Consider the following 18,148-nt stretch of genomic DNA (forward strand, 5'->3'; position numbering starts at 1 on the left):
CAGCGGAGTGCACTTACATGTCCAGCTGGCATGGTCCTCCCTGTCTTATATCCTTCTATCGTCATCATTGTTGGGATCCCCTGACCATGATCTTGGTTGCAGGGAGAGGGGGCAATAGTGAAGATGAAGTTGGAAGGATATGGAGAGGAATGAGCGCACCAGTCAGAGAGGTGAGTGTGCTCTGCTGCTATTATACTCTGCCGGGGTTGCTATAAGGTAATAGAGAGACAGCTTGAGGGGAGACCTGACACCAGCTGCTGCTACTTTCACTGCAGAAGATGCCCCATGCACCATGGATGCCAGGGTTAAAATGTTTTTGTCCTGGTTTTCAATACCCCTATACCTAGGTGTGTCTTATGGTCAGGTGCATCTTATGGTGCAAAAGATACAATGAATCTTAAAAAGCTTCTGCCCCAGGCTCTTTCCACTTATAGCAATGTTCTGATATCTACTTTGAAATTATATACAATTAAACATGAACAATTCTGAGAGAATGGATGTTGATTAGACCATATTTATTACATTTCAAACTGAACTTTTCAAACAGCAAGAAACTATTTTGTAGCTCTGCACCTATACAGACAGGCTTAAGTCCTCCTACACCTTCTAGTATCCTACCAGTAATTCACCTGTTGTTTTTAAGAATATGCACCCACCACGTGCACGTAACAGAACAGTAGTACAATCAGGCTATTCTCCACTGGCAAACATATTCAACCAATGACAAAGGTGTGTTGTCTTTTTATTTGCTTGCATACACTGTTTAGATTTAATTATTATGCTGATTTGTATTTGAATTTGACTTTTTATTAATTTTGTGTTAAGTTGATCTTTTAACCATTTACCGCCATCCTAACGTATTAAAACGTCATGCTTACCGCTATTAACAGCAACATGACGTTTTAATACGTCGCGCATTCCCGCCGCTGCTACCGCCGTGTGTCCGCCGCTACCGCCGCCATTACCGTCGGGATCCCGTGCTGGGCGATTGGGGAAGAGGACTGAACAGTCCTCTACCCAATCGCAGTGCCTGGAGTGAATGGACGTGACCGCGAACAGCGGCTACGTCCATTCACATAAACAGGAAATGTAACAGTTTAATAAAGTGTGTAAAAAAAAAAAAAAAAAAGTGAACACGTCCTATGAGTGTTCACCAGCGCCATCTTGTGGCCAAAAAGTATATTACACTTACAAAATACATACATTTTCAAGTATATACACATCATTAATAAAATTACACTTCCAACCCTCTCCCCCCAAAAAAACACTTGTAAAAAAAAAAAAATCAGCTTAAAAAAAAAAAAAAATAGTTGCCTTAGGGACTCAGCTTTTTTTATTCTATATTTTATGGGGGAAAATTAATTTTAATTTATTACATAGGGGCTTGTAATTATGGCCAGAACAAACAGAAAAATAACCACTTATATTTCAAAATAATATACTGTCGCCATACATTGTGGTAGGGACATAATCTAAACGGTTTAATTATCGGGACCACTGGGCAAATACAACGTGTTTGTTTTATCCACAGGAGAATGTTTAATTTTAAAACTATAAAGGCTGAACACTGAGAAATAATGATTTTTTTTCTTTTTTTTTCTGTTTTTCTCATTAAAATGCATTTAGAATAAAAAAATTCTTAGCAAAATGTACTATCCACAGAAAGCCTAATTGGTGGCGAAAAAAACGAGGTATAGATCATTTTCTTGTGATAAGTAGTAATAAAGTTATTAGGGAATAAAAGGGAGGAGCGCTGACAACTGAAAATTGCTCTGGTCCGTTAGGATAAAAACCCTTGGGGGTGAACTGGTTAAAGAGAAACTTTAGTGAAAAGGGGAAAAATTAATCACATTGCAAAGTGAGAAGTTAAAAAATAGAAGCGAGATCAAGAAATGATTGATATTCGTCGTCTAATCTGTTGATTCACAATCAGCCTGCACGTAATCATCTTTACTACTGGCAGACATGAAAAAAAAACCAGACAGCACCAGCTGCCATTATCTATTACCACACCCCCTATCAATCCAATAGGCTAAACGTTTTATTTTTTTAATAGCTATACATATGCACCAGGGGGATACTGGTTGCTTAGCAGTTGGAAACAGCCGTTATATCCCACAATGCTACAAGTTTCACATACAGGAGATTGTCAGGACATAGGTCCTGACATCACACTGTGGGAGGGGTTTCACCACAATATCAGCCATACAGACTCCCCTGATGATCTATTTGAAAAAAAAGTAAATATTTATCATGAGAAAAGTGGTATCAGCTACTGATGGAGTGGAAGTTCAATTCCTGGTTACAGATCCTCTTTAATTATAAATAAAAATATAAGTTTCAGGAGAATAACTGACCTCTACGCATATGCTGTGATTTGTATCATTGTAGAGATACTTTGGCTAACTGTTGCCACTATGCAGAGGTAAAGGCAGACGGCATTATAATAAGTATTGTGATCAGTGATTACTACAATTAGAGACAGTAACATTTGCTATTACAAAGACTTCAATTACTGTTATTACAAAGACTCTGATGGCTGCACTCTACTATTACATGAATTGTGACTACTGACAACGATTGTTGCAGAAATTGTGATATCTGAAATGCAGCTAGGCAAATACGTCAACTACCCACAGGCAGGGGCGCCGCCAGGCACCAAGCAGACCAAGCGACCGCTTGGGGCCTCATGTTTTTAGGGGCCTCGGAAGCTCCATGATGTCACACCAGGGGCGCAAATACGTCACTGCTTTTTTTTTTTTTTAATTACAGTCTCTGGACTCCGGAAAGATGCCACAGATACGAGTGCTATTTGGCCACACCTCTCTTTCCTCCTCCTCCTCCTCCTCTCTGGCTGGTACAGAGAGAGACGTCAGACGTGCACACTTTGACCTGACGTCTCTTTGCAAAAAATAATGAGGCGGGAAACAGCTGGGGAGAGGAGACAGACCCGCTGGCTGGAGATCCTGACCAGCGGAGATGTGCACGGCAAGCCCAGCGGCTCTTCAGACTAACCTCTGCCTGTCATTGATGGATGTGTCTGCCTCTGACAACTTCTCCCCTGAGGCAAGTAAAAGCGACACTGCTGGGGATGAGTGAGGTCCAGCTGCTTTACACTACAGTCAGGACAGGAGACTGTGTGTGAGGGCTTCTCACAGGCAAGAGGCAAGTGTATGAATGGGAAGTGGAGAGCTGGCATGTTTATGTGTGGTCTGGGAGGGGGAGATGTGAACATGTCTGAGGGGATTTTTCTGCTGACATGTGGCCCAAAATGCGTTTGTTTTCTGCTGACATGTGGCCCAAAATGCGTTTGTTTTCTGCTGACATGTGGCCCAAAATGCGTTTGTTTTCTGCTGACATGTGGCCAGAGTTGCGTTTATTTTCAATGTCATGGTCACTGCATTTTTCGGCACTACGCACGCCGCGAACACCCCTTCCCCCTTACGCCCTTTTTCCGCCGCGCTACGCGTGCGGCAAACACCCACTCCAGTCCCGCTCCACCCACATGTCATGGCCACGCCCACTGGCTGCGGAATAGCCACGCCCATTTTTTCCCGCGGCGCAGGATGGGGCCACAACCTACAGTCCGCTTGGGGCCACAAAAACCTTAGCTGCACCCCTGCCCACAGGTTAAGATTCTACCTAGTGACAGGCAGAAACAATAACTGTAAAACATATACAGATTTGGTTCATGCTGTGATTACTGGCATACTGCAACCAGGGCCAGATTTCAACCTAAACCAAATAGGCCATGGACTAGGGCACCACACAGCAAAGGCGCATGTGGGCAGGTACTAGAAGTTTAACTGTCTAAACATTTGCCGCTAGCATAAGTCAGATGTTCGCTCAACTGCACAGTTTCCTGTCGGCTGTGCAGCGTGCAGCCAGACCCGACACATCACCCTGCTTCACAATTTGCTATACACAGCTGCGGCTACAGAGTACAGACGGCCGGGTCTGGCAGCCAGGGAAGCAAGGGGGCAGTGAGTGATGAGGCTGCAGGCAACTAACAGTGACGAAGATGCCTGTCCTCCTGTAATGGCACTGTGTTGAGCAGCTCCGCCCTGCCTCTCTGTACCGCTTGGCTGACTACAGCCTCACTGCTGGAACATTCAACATTTAGCCAAGTCCACAATCAACACTGAATATGGGGAAATAGCTTGCTTTTAAGACACCTCAGACAGGCACACAGGCATGTAACAACACAATAGTCAGATAGCAGCAATAAAGATAAGCTAACATGCTAGGGAGGCTGCTGCTGATTACCCCAATCTTTCTGATTCAAACTTGTTGCTATTCTTTCTCAGTTTCTCTACTCTTCCTCTCTCTCATTTCCTTGTGTTCCACTCCTCTATTAGAAGGTGTCTGGCATGTCTGTGGAGACACAAACTGTGCAGCTAAAACTAAGTAAAAAGACTGCAGTCCTAGTAAATGAAATGTCTCCCTTCCTGTCCTCTTCACTTTCCTCCCACTCACGTTCTCCCTTCTTTTTCTGTTATCTTTCTATCATGGAGTGCTCTTTCACCTTGTGCTCTCTTTCCCTCTCGCTTCCCCCTTCTTTTCTCTCCTATCTTGCATTTCTTAACCCCAATTTCTCTCTTCTCTCATTGTATTTTCTAGTCATAGTCTAATGTCCTACCATATTATTTATTATGTATTTATATAGCACTGACACCTTCTGCAGCATCTTACAGAGTACATAGTGGCTGAATAGAGTACTGGTTAAGGGCACTGCCTTTGACATAGGCGACCAGGGTTCAAATCCTGGCTAGGGTCAGTACCTATTCAGTAAGGAGTTCAAGGCAAGATTACATAACACTGCAGGGTGGCCTCCTGAGCGTGTCCCAGTGGCTGCAGCTCTTGAGCGCTTTGAGTCCTACAGGAGAAGAGCGCTATATAAATGTTTGGATTATATAGTCATGTCACTGACTGTCCTCAGAGGAGCTTGCAGTTTTATCCTGTCACAGTCTAATATCCTAGCATATTATTACTATGTATTGATATAGAACTGAAATTTTCTGCAGCACTTTACAGAGTACATACAATAGTCATGTCACTGACTGTCCTCAGAGGAGCTCACAATTTAATCCTAGCATAGTCATAGTCTAATTTCCTAGCATATTATTACTATGTATTCATATAGCACTGGCATCTCCTACAGCACTTTACAGAGTACTTTATCTCACTGACTGTCCTCTGAGGAGCTCACAATCTAATCTTCCCTACCATAGTCAAATTCTAATGTCCTACCATATTACTATTATGTATTTATATAGCAATGACATCTTCTGCAGCACTTTACAGAGTAAAAAGTCATGTCACTGACTGTCATTTTAATCACCCTAATCTTGTGATCAGTAACCCTAACTTTATACTTCAACATTTATGTTAATTTTGCAGACAGATAATACACAATATTTAAAAAATGTGGTTGCTACTTGCTAAATTGATCTTTTTATTTCATCAACCAAATGTCTTTGACACTACAGGATTGTTTACATTTTGGCTTTACCTTTTTAAATCCTCCGCATGTGATAAGATGTTGAGAAGTGAACCCATTTTGACTTGCTGTACTTCATTTTACTTCACTATTTCTTCATCTACAGTACATCAGGCCCTGCGTTGTTAATTGTTAATGCCGATTTTAAGTATGTTTTTCTCACTTGTCATGCAACTCTTTATGCATGGATAACAAAATGTGACAGCCCACAACTTTCCATGCTGAAATATATTTGGAAAACTTCATTATGAAACTTTTAGCCTTTTCAATTCATCACACAACTCTATTAATATGGGAAGTTGGATACATAATAATGTTGCAATTTATTTTTATTCTGAGCTTCCTGTCTGCAGTATATGTTATTAACGGTAAGGGCACTCTGCTATTCCAACCTTGAATCATTACATATTTTTTTCAAACATGCCAGGAAAACTCCCCTTTTCCCATAATAGGGTTTGTATTATTTTAGCAACACTGCCGGCTCAAGGAACATTGTATTAATACAAAACTGTCTCTCTATACTTGCATTCACAATGTTTATGGCATTAATTTTCTATTTGAAAATTAGATTTTGTCTCCATGGACCTTCTGTGTTATTATCTATGAACGACTGTAATTGCCTTGCCTGATTACATTTAAGTTATGGTAAATGAATGTTGTTAAATGACTATCATAGCAAATTATCTAAAAAAGGTTAGATTGAAAAATGTATCTAATAGATTATTTTTAATCAAAATATATTTGCTATCAACTGTCGCTGCTGTAAATTTGATTGTAGAAGATATTCCATCTTTTCCATTTATACAGACATTGATCACCTTATTTTACAGGGATTAGCCAAACTATTACAAGCAACCTTTTATGGTTAAGGTCATAAACAAAGCAATGTATTTTTGAATTTGTGAATGTGTGTGCTAATTTTTATGAATATATATACAGTGGGATTCAAACGTTTGGGCAACCTTGTTAATTGTCATGATTTTCCTGTATAAATCGTTGGTTGTTAAAGAGGAACTCCAGTGAAAATAATGTAATAAAAAAGTGCTTCATTTTTACAATAATGATGTATAAAAGATTTAGTCAGTGTTTGCCCATTGTAAAATCTTTGAAATCCCTGATTTACATTCTGACATTTATAACATGGTGACATTTTTACTGCTGGCAAGTGATGTAGCTGCTGCTTGCTATTTTGGCAGTTGGAAACAGCTGTAAACAGCTATTTCCCACAATGCAACAAGGTTCACAGACAGGAAACTGCCAGGACCATGGTCCTCAGAATTTCTTGTGGGAGGGGTTTCACCACAATATCAGCCATACAGCGCTCCCTGAAGATCCATTTGTGAAAAGGAATAGATTTCTCATGTGAAAGGGGTATATCAGCTACTTATTGGAATGAAGTTCAATGCTTGGTCACGGTTTCTCTTTAAGATAAAAAATGTCAGTTAAATATATCATATAGAAGACACACACAGTGATATTTGAGAAGTGAAATTAAGTTTATTGGATTTACAGAAAGTGTGCAATAAGTTTTTTCGGACCATTCCTCTTTACAAAACATCTCTTGTTCATTCAGGTTTGATGGCTTCCGAGCACTCACACCACATATTTTCAGGTTTTTCAATCCTATATCGGGCTATGTCCAACATTGGGATTTTCCATTGTCCAACATAGGAAAACTGTCTGCCACTAAACTCATAGGACACAGAGGGCCCTGTGCGCCAACTAGTGCAATGCCATCCATGCCACTGCATATTGCCAATAGAGATGGGCCGAACGGTTCGCCGGCGAACGGTTCCAGGCAAACTTTGGTGGTTCGCGTTCGCCTGGACCAGGCGAACTTTTGCGGAAGTTCGATTCGCCCCATAATGCACTATGAGGGTCAACTTTGACCCTCTGCATCACAGTCAGCAGGCACATTGTAGCCATTCAGGCTACACTAAGCCCTGGAGCTCCACCCCCCTTTATATAAGGCAGGCTCGCCAGCCATTACACTCACTCGTGTGCCTGCTAGAGACAGACTAGGGACAGCTGCTGCAGACTTGTTCTCCTAGGGACAGATTAGTTAGGTTCTTGGCTGCTTAGCTTGCGCCTGGCTAATTATTATTGCTTTTATAGCACCCCTCAACAGCTCTTTTGAGAGCTCATCCTGTACTTGTTTTTTTTTTCTGTGTGCCAAACTGACCCTTTTGTTGTATGCACAGCCTTGCTAATTCATAGTGTGTGTGCCACTGCCAGCAACCCAGCACATTCAGTGACTACCTGTGTGTGTGACAGGGAGCTGCACATTGTACTACCCAGCACTGCATACACCCAGTACCTGTTGTGTTTACTTAACCCACCTCATCACTGCATATACCTAGCTTTGTGTTGAGTGAACCCAGCTCACTGCATGTAACTACCTGTTGTGTTCAGTGAACCCAGCTCACTGCATATACCTAGCTGTTGTGCTGAGTGAACCCACCTCACTGCATATAACTACCTTTACTGTTGAGTGAACCCACCTCACTGCATATAAGTACCTTTACTGTTCAGTGAACCCAGCTCACTGCATCTAACTACCTGTTGTGTTGAGTGAACTCAGCTCACTGCATCTAAGTACCTTTACTGTTCAGTGAACCCACCTCACTGCATCTAACTACCTTTACTGTTCAGTGAACCCACATCACTGCATTTAACTACCTGTTGTGTTCAGTGAACCCAGCTCACTGCATCTAAGTACCTTTACTGTTCAGTGAACCCACCTCATGGCATCTAACTACCTGTTGTGTTCAGTGAACCCAGCTCAATGCATCTAAGTACCTTTACTGTTCATTGAACCAACCTCACTGCATCTAACTACCTGTTGTGTTCAGTGAACCCAGCTCACTGCATCTAAGTACCTTTACTGTTCAGTGAACCCACCTCACTGCATCTAACTACCTTTTGTGTTCAGTGAACCCAGCTCCCTGCATCTAAGTACCTTTACTGTTCAGTGAACCCACCTCCCTGCATCTAACTACCTGTTGTGTTCAGTGAACCCAGCTCACTGCATCTAAGTACCTTTACTGTTCAGTGAACCCACCTCACTGCATCTAACTACCTGTTGTGTTCAGTGAACCCAGCTCCCTGCATCTAAGTACCTTTACTGTTCAGTGAACCTACCTCACTGCATCTAAGTACCTTTACTGTTCAGTGAACCCACCTCACTGCATCTAACTACCTGTCGTGTTGAGTGAACCCAGCTCACTGCATCTAACTACCTTTACTGTTGAGTGAACCCACCTCACTGCATCTAACTACCTTTACTGTTCAGTGAACCCACCTCACTGCATCTAACTACCTGTTGTGTTGAGTGAACCCACCTCACTTCATATAACTACCTTTAGCCCGGCGACCATATGGGCTTGAAAACTGCCACGGCCTGCTCTCTCGCCAAGGTGCGCACCAGTCCAGCATGGCCGTCACTATGCAAACAGCTGTTTGCGGTGCGTTACACAGTGAGTTTGGTGTGTCAGTGTGAAGCAGAACTCTAATTACACTCCCTGATTGATGTATACACATGCAAGATGTTTTAAAGCACTTTAGGCCTGCAATTTAGCATTCAATGTGATTTCTGCCCTTAAAACGCTGCTTTGCGTCACTTTTCCCCGGGACTTTGGGCATGTATCCCACTCTGCCATGCCCCCCTCCAGGTGTTAGACCCCATGAAACATCTTTTCCATCACTTTTGTGGCCAGCATAATTTTATCTATTTTTCAAAGTTCGCATCCCCATTGAAGTCTATTGCGGTTCGCTAACTTTTCCGCGAACCGAACCTTCCGCGAAGGTTCGTGAACGGGGTTCGCGACCCTAAACTCGGAGGTTTGGCCCATCTCTAATTGCCAACCACACACCACTGGCTCCAGACACACAGGTATCCAAAAGTCTGCACTGCTAAGCTCTGCTCAATGCTAAATGCCATGCTTGCTATGCTTTGATAATGTGCTTCTGCTGTGATGCTGTGTGCTCAGATATGCCAATACAGTTGTTACCTTCTGAAGTAAGATTCCAGGGATGGCGCCTATACAGTTTGTGGAATAGTGTAAACATTAAACTAGGCCATGCACCGGTCTACTTTTTCCCTGTTTTTAAGGATAACATCTGTCACAGTGTCAGTCAGTGTCAGATCAAGTCTGACACTTTGATCGCTGCTGGCCATATTCTCTGATGCTGCCCTGCTGCCTCCCCACATAATGGCATAGTTCTTCAGTGGTTCCAATCCTTCTTGAGTGGCAGAACCCACAAAGTGTCTATGGGGCCCTTCCTGCCCACCCCTGTATCACTTAAGTATGGGGTGCCCCAGGGCTCAATCCTCTCTCCCCTGCTTTTCACGATTTACATGTTACCACTTGGAAAACTAATCCAAAAACATGGCCTGACATTCCACTGCTATGCAGACGACACCCAACTATATCTTTCCTTCAAGCCTGGTGTGACAGACCCAACTCTAACTATAAACGCCTGCTTACGTGAACTACAGCAATGGATGAATGACAACTGGCTGAAACTAAATGCAGACAAAACTGAAGTCCTTCTGATTGGAGGGCAGAGCATGATAACAAAACAACTTAACTTGCAGTCTTCACCACTGGGAATAGGAGGCACGGATCTACGCAGCTCTGATCATGTGCGTAGCCTGGGAGTTCTAATTGATGGGGATTTAAACTTCAGAACTCAAATCTTTGCTGTGGTGAAATCATCCTATTTTCACCTGAAGAACATTGCAAAAATCAAGCACCTCATACCCCCAGAAGATCTGCCAAAGTTAGTCCACGCCTTCATCACATCCCGACTGGACTACTGCAATGCTCTCTACACTGGTCTTCCAAAAAAGGTCTTGTACCGCCTACAGCTGATACAGAATACTGCTGCCAGATTGTTAACCAACCATCCCCGTCACTGCCACATAACGCCAGTCCTGCACTCCCTTCACTGGCTACCTATAGAATGAAGGGTCCTATTCAAGATCGGCCTACTGACATTTAAATCCCTGAATAATCTGGGCCCTGGATACATGAAAGATATGTTGCAGCTGCGTAGCAATCCCCGCATTCTCAGATCCACAGGTTCTAATAATCTAGTCATACACAGAGTCCACTTGGAAACTTTTGGTCCCAGAGCCTTCTGTCATGCTGCCCCTACGTTTTGGAACTCCCTACCTCAACAGATCAGGACAGCTCCATCCCTGGCCATGTTTAAATCCAGACTGAAAACCCACCTGTTCAGTTTGGCATTTGCAGAATTATAACTTTTGTTGTGTGATTACTTTATCCTACTACCAATTACTGAATCTGAGAGAGCCTAAACGCTTTGAGTCCTATGGGAGAAAAGTGCTATAGAAATGTTATTGTATTGTATTGTATAAGATAAATATTTTGTGGGTGAGGTACAGACTCTCCGGATCCCTGCCACTGCCGCACATCATGGTCATTCACATCCCCCTACCCCCAGCACACCATAAAAAAAATGTGCTGGGGGGAAATAGGTCATCTGGAAATTGGATTGGAAAGGGTTGAATCAGTCGTACCTGTAGCATGCAAAATACTCAGGTCTAGCTTTAACCAAACACTCCAAATATCACTTCCTGGCATGGATAATAATGAGGAGCCTTTACTTTGTTCCTCATTTTTAGTTCTGCACTAATCTAGTGGCTCACAGTAACGTTTGACAATCCTATCTGCCTGTTTCTGTTAGAAACACTGAGGAATAGCCGCATCTCAAATTCATACAGAAGCAAAGTATGTATGCTGAAAAAGTTTTGCCAATATATCTTCCAATGAATAGAACTTAATTGTATGGATCAGATTTAGAAAACTAAATGTGACTGGACATCCCACAGTGCCTTAATTACAGTAGAGGGCAGAAAATGGCTACAAATGGAGGCTAAAAGATATTTGGGGATTTAATAAATCATATGCTTCAGTGTTGGGCACCCATGAATAGATGTTGAAACAATGTGTCAATTTAATAGGTTAGAGCAAACAATGCCTTCCAAGAGTTACAGTGTGTGTGTGTGTGTGTGTGTGTGTGTGTGTGTGTGTGCGTGCGTGCGTGCGTGCGTGCGTGCGTGCGTGCGTGCGTGCGTGCGTGTGTGTGTGTGTGTGTGTGTGTGTGATGAAGTGTAATACTTTCTGAATAACCCAGAACGTCTATGTAGAATAGGCGATCCGTAACCTAATGCTAGCTTGATGCTACCATCTGTGTGGTGCTCATGAGGAGAGGCGTGTACAGTGCATGTATTGAAGGTGCACTGGGTTGGGGTGTTGGCTGACAATAAGCAATGAATATGGTTCCTTCTGACACCTGACAGCTTTTTGAGTGGAGACTGCAAATGTGTTTTTGTATAATATGTATAGAATAAAGCACACTCAAATGTACAGTTACAACCTTTAATACAGCCAAGAGATAAATAAAATGTACTGTAATTGCATCATAGAGCACTGATTGCACTTGCAGCAGCCTCTCAGAATCTAGATCTTGCAGAATGCCCACCTTGGCCACCGGCAATGTCAAGGAGGTATGTGATATGTTTGAAGTTTCCCTCCTACCTGGTAAAAAAATATCACCACTTAGGTTTCCACACACCTTTAACTTCTTCATGTTTCTTAGCCTTGTGTCCCTTTGTCTGGCTATGTGGTTATTTCTTTTTATTTCAATAAACTGTCTTCTTTACACAGCAAATTAAGATTGTAATCCCGATTTCTTTCTTTCCTTCTTGGTACATGAAGTATTAAGCCACCGCCTCAACAATGTCAATATCAATATGAAGTGTCAACAAATAAATGCATAGAGGGTTTTACTGTAGCATGCAAGTAATCAAAATATAAAACATTGTCTTTAATGTTTCATTAAACCAGTACAAAGAAAAAATAATTTTGTGAACAGGTTAAAGAGGAACTCCAGCCTAAACAAACATACTGTCATTAACCAATTTACCCCCACCCGTACGGATTTCTCCGTCCCTTTTTCCATCCTTTAACCCCCAGGGACGGAGAAATCCGTACTTTGCGCACTCCCGCCGCTGCCCGTGCTCCCGCTCGTAAACACACCGCCCGCCGCTAGTAAACACGCCGCCGCCCGCTCGCCCAGAGATCAACGAACGGGAAAATCCATTCCCGTTCGTTGATCTAAGCCCCGCAATGATCCACTGCCGCTCGGCTGAGCAGCGCGATCATTGTAAGCAATAACAAAGTCCCAGCCTCTTTCTACTTCCTGCAAGCGTCCGGAAGGACGCTTGCAGGTCGCATGAAACAAAAAGATACTGTTGCCATCTTGTGGCCAAATAGTAAAACTACACCCTAACCATTTTTTACACACAAATAAACTCGTTTTACACAAAAAATTAACTCCTTACCTCCCACACTCCCCAATTTTTTTTTTTTTGTAATTAAAAAAAAAATAAAAAAATTACAATTTAAAAAAAATACATAAATAGTTACCTTAGGGACTGAACTTTTTAAATATTTATGTCAAGAGGGCATAACACTGTTACTTTATAAACTATGGGCTTGTAATTAGAGATGGACGCAAAATTGAAAAAATGCACCTTTATTTCCAATTAAAATATTGGCGGCAAACATTGTGATAGGGACATAATTTAAACGGTTTTATAACCAGGATAAATAGGCATATACATTTAATGGGTTTTAATTACAGTAGCATGCATTATTTAAAAACTATAAAGGCCGAAAACTGAAAAATAATAAATTTTTTCCCACAGTTTTTCCTATTTTCCCATTAAAACACATTTAGAATAAAATTATTCTTGGCATAATGTCCCACCTAAAGAAAGCCTAATTGGTGGCGAAAAAAACAAGATATAGTTCATTTCATTGCGATAAGTAATGATAAAATTATAGACGAATTAATGGAAGGAGCGCTGAAAGGTGAAAATTGCTCTGGTGGTCAGGGGGTAAAACCCCTCAGTTGGGAAGTGGTTAAGTTACATTAGTTATGTTAATTAAAATAGATAAGTAATATAATCGCTTGCCCACACTGTTTTAAAAGAACAGGCAAATGTTTGATTTCATGATGGCAGCCATCTTTTTGGTTGAAAGGAGGTGACAGGGAGCATGAGACACAGTTCCTGTCCTGTGTCCTGAGCACCTCTCCCAGTTGCTAGGCAACGTGAATAACAACATAGGAAATCCCATCATGCTCTGCACAGCATCAGGAAAAAAAAACGGGCTTTTTTTCTGTGGTGGGTGGGGCTTAGCTAAAAATGCAGCTAAAAATTATGCTTTGGTAAGAAAAACAAAGTTCTGATGTTGTGAAACTGTTAAAGAAACACCAAGCCTTTTCAGTTCTACTGAGTAGATTTTTAGACTGGAGGTTCACTTTAAGTTAAACTATAAAAACTGCTTCTACATTACAGTGTCACATCAAATTGTTTATGCAGTCTGACACACATTTTGTGGCTTACATGGGCCACTTTGTCAGAGACAAAATACAAGTAATTGTCCCCATATTGTAAGGTAACAACACTTTAAGGGAGATGTATGTATGTATGTATGTATGTATATATGTACTTATAAAAATAACCTGCTAGGACATCAACAGTTTGACCAGTAATAAGAGCCTAAGTGTCTTTTAGAGTATGTGCATAACCCATAGTTTATGTAGACAATCATTACATATTGCCACTCTAATGTAGTACCCATTCAGATCCAGGGAATGCACAATGTTTTACCCCCTGTTGACCATTGTTACATTAGCCAGTTATCAAAGACAATTAGCAGTCAGTCACAAATAAGTTGTTTACCGTATTATTAGTTCTTTTTTTTATGCGAGTAAAGCGTTAAGGTTTATACACATATTAAACTAATGTCCCCTGCAATGATCATTGCCAGTTTTTCAGTTAAAGAGGAGCCGTAAGCCATGCTATCTTAGAAAAAAAAAAACACATATATAAGTAGATAAATACTTGCTCTACTTACATAACATATGTATTGCACTGTCCACATTTTGATTTTAGTGATTTTTCTACAGCGAAAAAAGAGAAAATCCTTCTTAGCATTTCTCATATTAACTGTGGCTATTTTGAAGCCAATCTTGATGTAATTTCTTCCCTTACTCTCCTCTGCCTGATTTGCCCGCCATTCACTATAGAAAGTGCATTGTCTCAGCATGAGAAACATTGGCCAATCAGAGAGGAACAGAGGTATGGGAGGGGAAAACAGGAGGGAAAGAATGTTCAGACAATCAGGCTGCATTAGTTAAGTCTGAGGGGAAGTAGAGAAGCAAAAAAGGACAACCGAGCATGCCCTGCAACTTTCTTTGTGCATTCTAAATTTTGTGTGTACCAAATAAGAGTCTGGTAAACTGGGGAATGATCATTTATCAACAAGAAAAGTAATAGTGATTTTAACTTTTGCATTGTCGAGTTATTAGCATCCTTATTACTTGTTTACCAGATACAAATAAAGAATTGATTTTTGATTTTTTGCCCGTCAATTTCACTTTAACAGGTTTGGAGTTTTGGAATGAGCAGTCTTTTTCTGCTCTGAGTAGAAGAGTAGAAGAAGATCATTTTGTCAGTGGTGTTAGAGGGCATCTATACACACTGCACATTTTTTAGTAAAGACAATCAGAAATGGTCATTGCAGATACAGAAAATTTAAAATGCATGTTTAGCATTACTCTATCCTAGTTGGATTTCCTATATAGCTGAAGATCTTAATTTTCATGTGTCCTCTTTGATTTTTTTTTTATTTCTAGAGAAAAATGTCCTTTAACCCTCCTGGCGGTTTGCAAAAAAATCGCCAGGGGGCAGCAAATCTTTTTTTTTTAATTTTTTTTTTTTTTCATGTAGCGAGACAAAGTCTCGCTACATGATAGCCGCTGCTCAGCGGCATCCCCCCAGCCCCTCCGATCGCCGCCGGCGATCGGAGATCCGGAGATCCCGTTCAAAGAACGGGATCTCCCGGAGGGCTTCCCCCGTCGCCATGGCGACGGGGCGGGATGACGTCACCGACGTCATCAACGTCGTGACGTCAAAGGGGATTCCGATCCACCCCATAGAGCTGCCTGGCACTGATTGGCCAGGCAGCGCACGGGGTCTGGGGGGGGGGGGGCGGCTGCGGCGCGACGGATAGCGGCGGATCGGCGGGTAGCGGCGGCGATCGGGCACTGCACGCAGCTAGCAAAGTGCTAGCTGCGTGCAGCAAAAAAAAAATTATGCAAATCGGCCCAGCGGGGCCTGAGCGGTGCCTTCCGGCGGCATAGCCCGAACTCAGTTCGGGCTTACCGCCAGGAAGGTTAAACCAAATCCTGTATGTGTGTCTTGTGCGCAATCATGTTACGTGTCTAACTGTAAGTCAGTACAGCAGAAATGGCATGTTATTTTACTACCTTGGATGCTTTACATCTTCATGCCTGACAGAGATGTTAGGCAGTATTTCAAAAAAGAGCACTCCTTCATTTCCCAGCCTAAATTAAAGCAACCCACAGTTACTCATATCTGGAAACAGAGTGGCACCTGGTAAAGCCTACCATTTTGTGCGTGTTTGTCATCCTAAATGCACATAGTCATCAGCTTGTGACATATGTTTCATTTTAACATTTATTCTTAAGATGGCTGTCAGGACTCGAGCTCCACTATTACTCATAATATTTTCTGCACATTCTGGTCACCAAGCATTTTTCCCAATTCAAACCCAACAACATAATGATAGAGGTTATAAGTTTCCAGCTCAGCTTACACATGCTTTCATTTCCATTTTTATAGACTTGTTAGATTGCATTGCTATCTGTGTCTGCACTCCCTTCCCTTCTGTGTGCAGTTATAAATTTCCTCAATCTAAAAGAAACATACAAGGAAATGGACTTTTTTAATCAATATTAAAATGAGTGTCCAATTGCTTTTTAGCCACAGAAATTCAATCATTGCATCATAATGGAATATCCTCATTCCCACTCATGAGCATAATACTAAGGGCCTGATAAAAATATGAATATAATACATCATTATTATTTTAGAGCTTCATCCTTTCATAATAAAATCATAAAAGGGTATTATGTTCTACACATTGAAATGTATTTAATAATATTGTACAGTGTGCTACTATCAGGGCTACTTAAGTTAAAACTCATTATTACAGTGAAGCATACTTGAAGGGATACTGTAGGGGGGTCGAGGAAAAATGAGCTGAACTTACCCGGGGCTTCTAATGGTCCCCCGCAGACGTCCTGTGCCCGCGCAGCCACTCACCGATGCTCCGGCTCCGCCTCCGGTTCACTTCTGGAATTTCTGACTTTAAAGTCAGAAAACCACTGCACCTGCGTTGCCGTGTCCTCGATCCCGCTGATGTCATCAAGAGCGCACAGCGCAGGCCCAGGATGGTCTGTGTCTCCGCAGTACACTCCTGGTGACATCAGCGGGAGCGAGGACACGGCAACGCAGGCGCAGTGGTTTTCTGACTTTAAAGTCAGAAATTGCAGAAGTGAACCGGAGGCGGGGCCGGAGCATTTGGGAGTGGCTGCGCCAACACAGGATGTCTGCGGGGGACCATTAGAAGCCCCGGGTAAGTTCAGCTCATTTTCCCCCGACCCCCCTACAGTATCCCTTTAAAGAGACTCCGTAACAAAAATTGCATCCTGTTTTTTATCATCCTACAAGTTCCAAAAGCCATTCTAATGTGTTCTGGCGTACTGCAGCACTTTATACTATCACTGTCTCTGTAATAAATCAATGTATCTTTCCCCTGTCAGACTTGTGGCCTGTGTCTGGAAGGCTGCCAAGTTCTTCAGTGTTGTGGTTCTGCTATGAACTCCCCCTTCCAGGCCCCTCTATGCACACTGCCTGTGTACTATTTAGATTAGGGCAGCTTCTCTCTTCTCTCTTATCTTTTACAAGCTGGATAAATCGTCCTCTGAGCTGGATGGGCTTTCACATACTGAAGAATTACAGACAAGGGCAAAGCTGTTTGCAGGAAGAAACGAGCAGCCTGAAACTTCAGTGCATGAGAACAGGGGGAAAGAAACACACAAATGATCTCTTGAGATTCAAAAGGAAGGCTGTATACAGCCTGCTTGTGTATGGATGTATTTTCTATGTGTGGACATACTGTACATCAACCTACTTCCTGTTTTGGTGGCCATTTTGTTTGTTTATAAACAAACTTTTTAAAACTGTTTTAACCACTTTTAATGCGGCGAGGAGCGGCGAAATTGTGTCAGAGGGTAATAGGAGATGTCCCCTAACGCACTGGTATGTTTACTTTTGTGCGATTTTAACAATACAGATTCTCTTTAAGGACCACTAAATATGAGGTCAGATGGGCCCACCCACTTTCCTCACAATGAAAACCCTGCCCAATATATGATGCGGTCACCATAGTATCTTCGTTGTTGCAACCAGTTGGCAGTTCGTATCAGCGGGTGATCGTAAGTCGGGGAATACCTGTCTTTGGAATATAAGACGCAGGAACTTTTCTCCTTATTTTTGGGGGTAAAAAGTGTGTCTTATATTCCGGAAAATACAGTAACAAGTGATTTTGGCAGCTATGAGTGTAAGTAATAAAGAGGTAATATATTCAAAGAGAAAACTCGGTGTTGTAAAACAATATTTCAAACAAAAGATCTAAGGATGGACAATTGACGTGAGAGTGATATGGATGTTGCCATGTTTAT

The sequence above is a fragment of the Hyperolius riggenbachi genome, chromosome 2 (genome assembly GCF_040937935.1).
Source record: "Hyperolius riggenbachi isolate aHypRig1 chromosome 2, aHypRig1.pri, whole genome shotgun sequence".
Lineage (NCBI taxonomy): Eukaryota > Metazoa > Chordata > Amphibia > Anura > Hyperoliidae > Hyperolius > Hyperolius riggenbachi.